At 34.8% G+C, this 8,032-nt stretch overlaps 1 long non-coding RNA gene across 1 annotated transcript; it reads right to left on the bottom strand.

Annotated features, from left to right (window-relative positions):
- Positions 1-6,771: 6,771 nt before the first annotated feature.
- LOC125474074 lies at positions 6,772-7,777 on the bottom strand. The gene is made up of 3 exons (XR_007255803.1): positions 7,380-7,777; positions 7,231-7,271; positions 6,772-7,143 (listed from the first exon to the last, which is right to left on the bottom strand). It is a non-coding gene; the product is annotated as an uncharacterized LOC125474074 (long non-coding RNA).
- Between the last annotated feature and the right edge of the window lie 255 nt (positions 7,778-8,032).

Here is an 8,032-nt window from a genome sequence, read left to right as displayed (position 1 = left end):
AAGAAAAAATGGTCTTTGACCTCTTTTAAATCCGAACACCATGTCAAAACAGTTGAGAAGGCTTATGCTCTTAGCAAAGAGCATGAGACTTGTCAATTATTTTCTCCAGAACAAATTAAATCCCATAGGAAAGACGGTCATAACTATATTCATATTGGTTTGGTTCAAATCGCTGTTAAACCATTAACAAGAAAAGGTCTTAATACCTCTATCCTTTTATGTCTTCGTGACGCCCGATTTACTAATTTTAACGATAGTATACTTGGTATGATTGAATCCAGTCTTTACAACAGACCTATCCATTTTGATTGTTTTCCGGATCTCACGATAAGTCTTTCAGATCCACATATGCTGAAAGCACTCACACTCAACATCAAAACTTCAGGATACCATGTCCTGGAAGGAACACAACCCTTGGCACTTATTTTCAGAATTTATTACAAAGTCACCGGTACAAATATGAATTTTCAAGCATTAAACAAAAGTCGTCGTGACCATACTCTTTTGATCCAAACAACACAAGAAAATGCAAATATAAAAGTTCCCAGAACCATTAGGTGGTCAGACATCAGTCTCCCTTCAGATTGGTGTTTAATCAACGAAAGTAAACCAGTAGCCATACAAAACAGCCTTGTTAACCTTGACAATGTTGAACAATATTTTGATGGCATTGTAAAAATTAATTTTGATAGACCAGCAAGAAGATCTTGTGAATCAGTACATTCACATAAATCTCTTACTCCTAGTAGACAATCTTTTTCTGAATCCACGTCAACCGATAAATTGGGTCGAGATCAAGATTTAATCAAATCATTAGTAAACAAAAAATTAAAAGAGCAGGAAAATGCACAACAGGAATTAATCAATGATTTGCTTAAACTAAAGTCTGTAGACATATCTTCACAAGTTGCACATCCTGTTTATCATCCTCCAAACCAAGAAAAACCAACTTCTCCAATTGCTTCTGATTTTGAAACAACATCGGTGAATCACCAATTACTTGTTTTAAACAAACCACATAAAATTCGATGGAGGAAGCTTAAAGCTGACATCGCTTCTAATGAAAATATTCCCAGAAGAAATATTTTTAGAAAAAAGTATTGTGATGAAGAAAAGCTAGCCATATATGCCGAATGGAAAGCTTTTGTAGAACAATACCAATTTGAAATATCTTTATTTGATTTTATTGAAAAATATTATGAAACAAAAAACAAACTTACGGTTGTTACCAAAGAAAATTGGGTTAAGGAAGACAAAACTTTGATTTCTTCCAGTCATCCTCCCAAAGAAACTATTTTGATTTCCACTGGTAATACCAACGTTCCCGCAACCCCTTTTAAAATTCCAAAAGAAGATTCTGGTTTTAAACCTGTCATTGAACAGAATAATTTGACAAACCAAAGTCTTCATACTATTGGAAAACAGTTAGACAAAATAGAAACCAAAATCGACAAATTGTCTCTTCCAAAATCTTCTTAGAAAGAAAAACCATTAGTGAATTTCACTGATACTTCTTCAAGCTCTAATGCTTTAAAGTCTATGACTACTTTACCAAAAATTGATCATATGCTCACTGAGCTTAAAAAGGAAAAAGTTGTCAATGTTTTGCAAAACAATGATGTTTCTGTCGAAGAAGAAAATACTTCTGATCCAGATTCTTCTCAGGAAACAGAAATTAGTTCTGCCATTCAAAAATTTGAAAATGCTTTTCAAAAAATTAACATTCAACCAACTTTCGATTTAAAACGTATTCGTACTCATCCTGTAAACCCCACATCCCTTACAAAAAACTGGTATCCCAGACCAACACCTCCTGATCTTCAATTTGAAGAAAGAAATATTCAAAATCAATTTTCAGTCTCTGCTGACAAACTCTATGAATGGAATATAGATGGATTGTCAGAACAAGAACTTTTGAACAAACTTCAACACATGTCCATGGTTGCTAATAGCTACATTTCAAATCACAATTTTACATAAACACAAATCGTTGACCTACTAGTCACTGGTTTTACCGGAATGCTTCATTCTTGGTGGGAGAAGCACTTAACTTCTCAATCCAGAGATGAAATACGCTTTGCGGTCAAAAAAGATGAGGAAGGACTTCCCATCTTTGACGAAACGATAGGACAGGGAATACCTGATGGAATAAATACTTTACTTTACACGATTATAGAACACTTTATAGGAACACCTAGCAACGTTACTACGCGTATTCACGACCAACTGAGTAATTTAAGGTGTCCAATAACAAGAAAAATAGTTTATTTTAGGTGGCAAAAGTCACATAGAAAAAAAATAGGTACATAAAAAAAGTTCTCTATCATTTCAAATTGATCTCAACATTTTTAAACATTTCAAACAAGTACCTAACCTATTGAAAATGTCACATCAGTTCAGCCCCAATTAAATTTCTGTTAAATTAACTAGGGTTTTTTTTGTCTCTAAACATCAATAGAAGGTCATGAAAGCGTGACGAATGAGGAAATCACATAAGCAGAAACAAGCTTTTTGAAATCCTCTCTAAATTCTTAGCCCTCTTCTTTGTTAGGAGATTTCTCAATCTTCATTCTGTTTTCCAATTTATTCATGAATTTGTTTTTTCATTTTATTTTTTCACCTTCATGTGTTATTTTTATTATTATTTTAGTGTCCAAGTAAGCAAATGAGTGAGATTTATTATTGTCACATGTACATTTAACGAAAAAAATTAACTGCGATTTAATAGATGCAATATTTTCAATAGGTTTGGTATGTTTGAAAAGTTTGAGATCAATTTGGAATGACACTAAAAGGTTAGGGGGTTTTAGGTACTTAATCCTAAAAAAAATAGATGGTTAATGGCTGGTTTGGAATTTTTTTGCTTTTTAAAAGAGGTTTTTTAGCCAAAATAATCCTTAAGATTAGTATAACTCCTCACTTTGGTCCTTGAGATTTGAAATCGATAAAAGTGGTCTCCGAGTTTGTCTATTATCAATCATTTTGGTCATTTCGTGAAAAATCTCCATTAAATAAGATAAAATGACTAAAATACCCTCAATTTTTTGTCAAATTATTTTGGCCCATTGTTTATTAAATAGAGGGTGTTTTTGTCATTTTGGTCCTTATTTAACAAAATTTTCACAGAATGACCAAAATGATTGACGGTGGATAAACTCAGAGAGTACTTCCATTGATTTCATATCTCACGAACCAAAGTGATAAGTTATACATATCTCAGGGACTATTTTGGCTAAAAAGCCTTAAAAAATTGCTTGTGCTATACTTCAAGAATAATCAACTGTAAAGAAAAGCAGTTGACGGTTTGATAAACTATATTTTCAAAAGTGTTGTGAGTATGATAAAAGCTTTTGATAAATTTTAATGTAAAAGTAATATAATTGTATATAATGGCATAAAATAGACATGGTAATGAGGTGACGGTGATAGCACAGACAATGGTGGTGGTGGTAATGGTAGCGGCAACAGGGGGGGTATGGTGACAGTGTCAATAATGGGTTGTGGTGATTGGGATTTTTGAAATTTTATTACAGGTCGAGTAACACCTAAATTTTGTTGGGACATTACATTTGGGGCATCAGTTCAACAAAACGAAGAGGCGAATGAGGTGTTGAAGACCACATTTGTTTTATTCCTACTTCGTAGTTGTTGTAGCCCAATGTAGCAGCACACATGAATCTGAAATGGTCACACTCAGAAAGTGACGCTAGTGCCATAAAACCTTAAAACGGAGGTACATTTCTCTTCAAATTTGCTGTTGAAGGAGCTAAGATATTAAAAGGAGAAAAAAAATTTAAAAAGACGAATTACGTCAATGGGTGTGATGATTTTGCAGCTGTTTTACTGTGATGTAGTTCGTCGTGGTAGGATGTGAATGGATATGTCGTTGCCCATCAGTTGTTGAAATGGAGTAATGATTCTACTTCAAAATTAATCGAATGGATCTAGGATATGGAAGGACGTCGAAGTTCTGAGCGTCTACAACTCTGTTAATTCAAATGTCCTTGTCAAATTCCCATTTACTATTATGCTTAGGCTCAACTTCATTCATTCAAATATTTTAGTTATCTTTGTTATTAATTCAACAAAAGATTTTCAAGCGGGAAATTAAGGTTGAAGGAAGATCTTTTCAACTCTGTATCTTTCTCTGTCGTTGCGGTGATTTTCATTAATCCCCTGGCACAGTAGAATCCAACATCTTTTCACGCCTTTTCCAGTAGCATTGAGAAAAATAATAGTGCTCTTGATTCTCGGGAAAATTTTTGAGGAAAAAATATGTCTTCAATTTAACACACCACGAGTAATTATCTCATATTTTCTAAATTTCTGATTTTCTCGGTCAATCGCATGTCCACTCGTATAATAAAGAACCTGCATTTGGGGTAACATTCTTCAGTTTATTTTAGGTTGACAGAGATGATGTTCTACACTGCTACAATGCCCACAGAGAAGATGATGAAAAATTTCAAAGGCGCTGCTATTGGATGCTTGAGCAATAAGTGTGAGTTATATACTTCTATTTATTTATTTATATATGCACTACTTTTGGTATTTAAAATTTTGTATTTCATGTTTGACTGTTCATGCATTTCCATAAAGATTTGGCATATTCTTCTAGATCAATCGCACGTTCCGTTGTGATTGACTATCTTAACGAAATCTGAACGATGCACTGTCTACAGTATGTCCAATGTTAGTTAAGCTGATGCAAGAAACTAGCAAAAGAGAGTTTGTCTGACTATCTTAACTAAACCTGTTGGATCATTTCATGTCTTGGATTCAAACTATGTGAGGTTGTTGGACCCGAAGAAGAAGATAGTCATCGGTTTATTAACGAAAAGGTGAAATATCTCCATGTAATGAATATATTTATTTATTTATTTATACCCCCTGCAACACCAAAAGAACATCAATTGCATTTATGTAAATGTAATTGAAGAGGAATGTATACATCAGTATGCCATTAGTGTGACATGAAACGGCATGAAATACTATTTAGCTAAGTTATTCCGGGTTCAAGCTTATCCAGTGATGGCCTATCACTTCTTATTACTGATCTCCTTACAGATTTGATCAAAATCAATAATATTTCCGAATATCTCTGAGAGAATAATTATTTGCCACCAGTTGACAGCCTTATAAATAGTAAAATACTGCTTAATTATTCATCACGCTAAGGTTTTCATGGTTATTCAACAATATCATATTCAGGTCACTAGAATTCTTTATATAGGACTGACTGGGCTCTTAAATGACAGGTCAATCCCCAATGTTATGATTTTAGGTGGATCACCCTCCCTCTTAACCTAGGAATTCAATTTGGCTGACAGCCTTCAAATTTGGGATACACTTTCAAAGTGATCCGATGCTCCACAAGTAGTATTATATCCCTTCAGACTTTATAGACTGAAGAGTCTGTTTTCAAGCCATGAAATGACAAAATTTTGGCTTTTGGTTTTTTTTGCCTCCTGAACTTGTAGTACATAGTATTTTTAAGCTCGAGAAGGACTAAAATATTAATGCATACAAATTTTCTTATAAGAAAACTTTCGACATGTTTTCTTCCTTTAGTTTATGATTGAATTTTGTACTCCTTTCTTTCATCAATTTATGAATTTGGTTGTTCTTCTTTTGTGATTTCAATAATTAGGACTTTAGTGACTACAATCCTGGTTGTTTTACTATTTCAGAAGTAATTGATAGAGTTGGATGTGATTCTGTTGGAGCGAGAAATCGTTGAGTCCTTAGAGCGAGCGAGTTTGTAGATTTCCATTTTGTTGTGATTCGGGCACCTTCTAACAGACTGTATAGGACATAAAAAATGATTTGATTGCGGTTGTTCTGCATTTTTTTAGGGCGGTATCATTTTTTCAACAAAATGGAAATCACTTAAATAAATAAACTACTTAAGCATTGAATCTTCAATGAGAACTCAGTATCTTCTCAGGTTGGACAAACGAGCAGGTGTTTGTTTACAAAATTTACATGCCCATCTCTTAGATGGACATGAAGAACATCAACTGTGTCTTACTTCTTTTGGTTTAAGTTATGATTTCTGATACGTAATGATTTTTCTCTCCTCTAACTGTTGGTTCTATGTTGATGCCGGAAAAACTCATATGTTGCACTTCCAGTTTTATAGCAGTTGTTAATTAGAATTGGCTAATTCTTTTACTAAGAATTTGTTAATTAGAATTGGCTATTATTACTAATAATTACATGTTTTGCTCACTGTAGCTTTCATGGAGTCTCTGCTCAAAGACGTGTCAAGGCTGGATGACAATGGACTGCAAATATCAAAAAATGTGGCTCACAGAATTAAGTAGGAGATTATGGTCAATTTGTGGATATATCGCTTGAGAAATGAACTCCTCATGAAATAAATGCATTTTGTTTTACTGAACAACATTAATTGTAGAAATGAATTAATTGCTGCCTGTTCAAACATTTAGGCAAGAAATACTCGTCTAATTGTTATATCACCACCTTATATAATTATACGATATTGTTCTTATTACAAGTACTTATATATAACTAAATGACTGATATTGTCACTCAGTACTACGATCTGGTGATGTTCGTTTTCACTTATAAGTGACAGGTTTTAGGTTTGAATCTCATAGATAGCTAATTTGATACCAAATTAGATTGTCCATTGTGTGACTTAGCTGAACTCCCCCTCCTCTTTGTGTAAAATATATCATTATTAAAAATAAAAAAAATAAAAAACGACCGATATTGCTTATTGAATTACGATAAGAGGAATTGCTGTAATTGAAATAGCACATAATATTTCTTAAGTTACTATTTTTGTTGAAAACAAATAATACCATTGTAAGGTTGGAATGGCAGCAAACGGCGGTCATCGTTAGGTCTCCGGTCTTGCACGCGCCATCACGCACTGCCACGAGTCAGGAAGACGCACCGTTGTAGTCACAGCAGTCACAGTTCGACAAGTAAACATCACAGTCGTCCTCGCCGGTGCTACGCGCCGTTTGTCGGAAAATGTATATAGAGGGGAGACGTAATATACCTTTACCATCTAGAGATTCTGTTAAAACTAACGGAATGGCCATTCTCGCCGTTAATCCTAACTTACAGTGTCGTCTGCGCTACTAGCCGGCCTCGGAACCTCACCCGAAACTGCAAAAAAAACCCAGATTGTTACCAAGCTTGGATTAAAATCGATTTTAAGGGAACGAAGGATTTCCCAAAAGAAGTCAAGTCCACCTCGGACTCGAAGGATTTCCCATGAAGGAGTTCGCTAGATTCTGTAAAACCAAAAATGTGCATTCAGGGATTAAGACCAATAGAATTCAACTCAAAAGCTCAACATTTCCTCCTTAAACTACCACAGTTCAATTCCAATAGAAAAACACCTCTAGCTGGCTTCAAACTTGACGACTCTTGCCAAAGTTCATAGCTGGAGCTGGAGTTTGGCTAGGCAACTTTCCCAGTTGGTGTTGTTACCGCTTTCAAATTTGCTAGTTGACTCATTTGGTACTCAAGGTTTTCAATTGCTTTAGTCGTTTTCTGTTGATGAGATTGAGTGTAATTAGCTAAAGAAGCAATTAAATCCTCAAGAGACTTACATGGAGCATGTTGTTATTGAAGAGGCTAATATGTGGTCTTGCTTGAAAGAAGTCAAGTGAACGATTAAAGTTGTTGGGGGCAAATTGTTTCCTGTTGTCTTGATTCTTCCACTTAAAGTGTGGATGATCATGCCATCCCGCATTATAAGTGTTGGAGAATGAGTCATACTTTTGCCTTTGTTGCCTTGAAATCCTCCTAGCACATTAGCTTGCCCAAAACCACGTTGATCCACCAACGAAGGGCACATGTCCGTGGCATGTCATATCATTCAACACACACCACACAGGTTTTGGAGCCACCACAACCTCGTTGACTTTCTTAAGAGGTAGCTCATCTCTCCCTCCAAATTGTCATGTGTTGCCGGCTATGTTCTTTATCAATGCCTTACCATTAGTTGGCGTCTTGTCCATGAATGCACCTCCACTTGCTACATCATGCA

The sequence above is a fragment of a genome, unplaced genomic scaffold (assembly GCF_019419815.1).
Source record: "Pyrus x bretschneideri cultivar Hongxiangsu unplaced genomic scaffold, Pyrus_bretschneideri_v1 Contig119, whole genome shotgun sequence".
In the NCBI taxonomy this organism is placed as follows: domain Eukaryota; kingdom Viridiplantae; phylum Streptophyta; class Magnoliopsida; order Rosales; family Rosaceae; genus Pyrus; species Pyrus x bretschneideri.
This window is presented reverse-complemented; position numbering and strand designations above follow the sequence as displayed.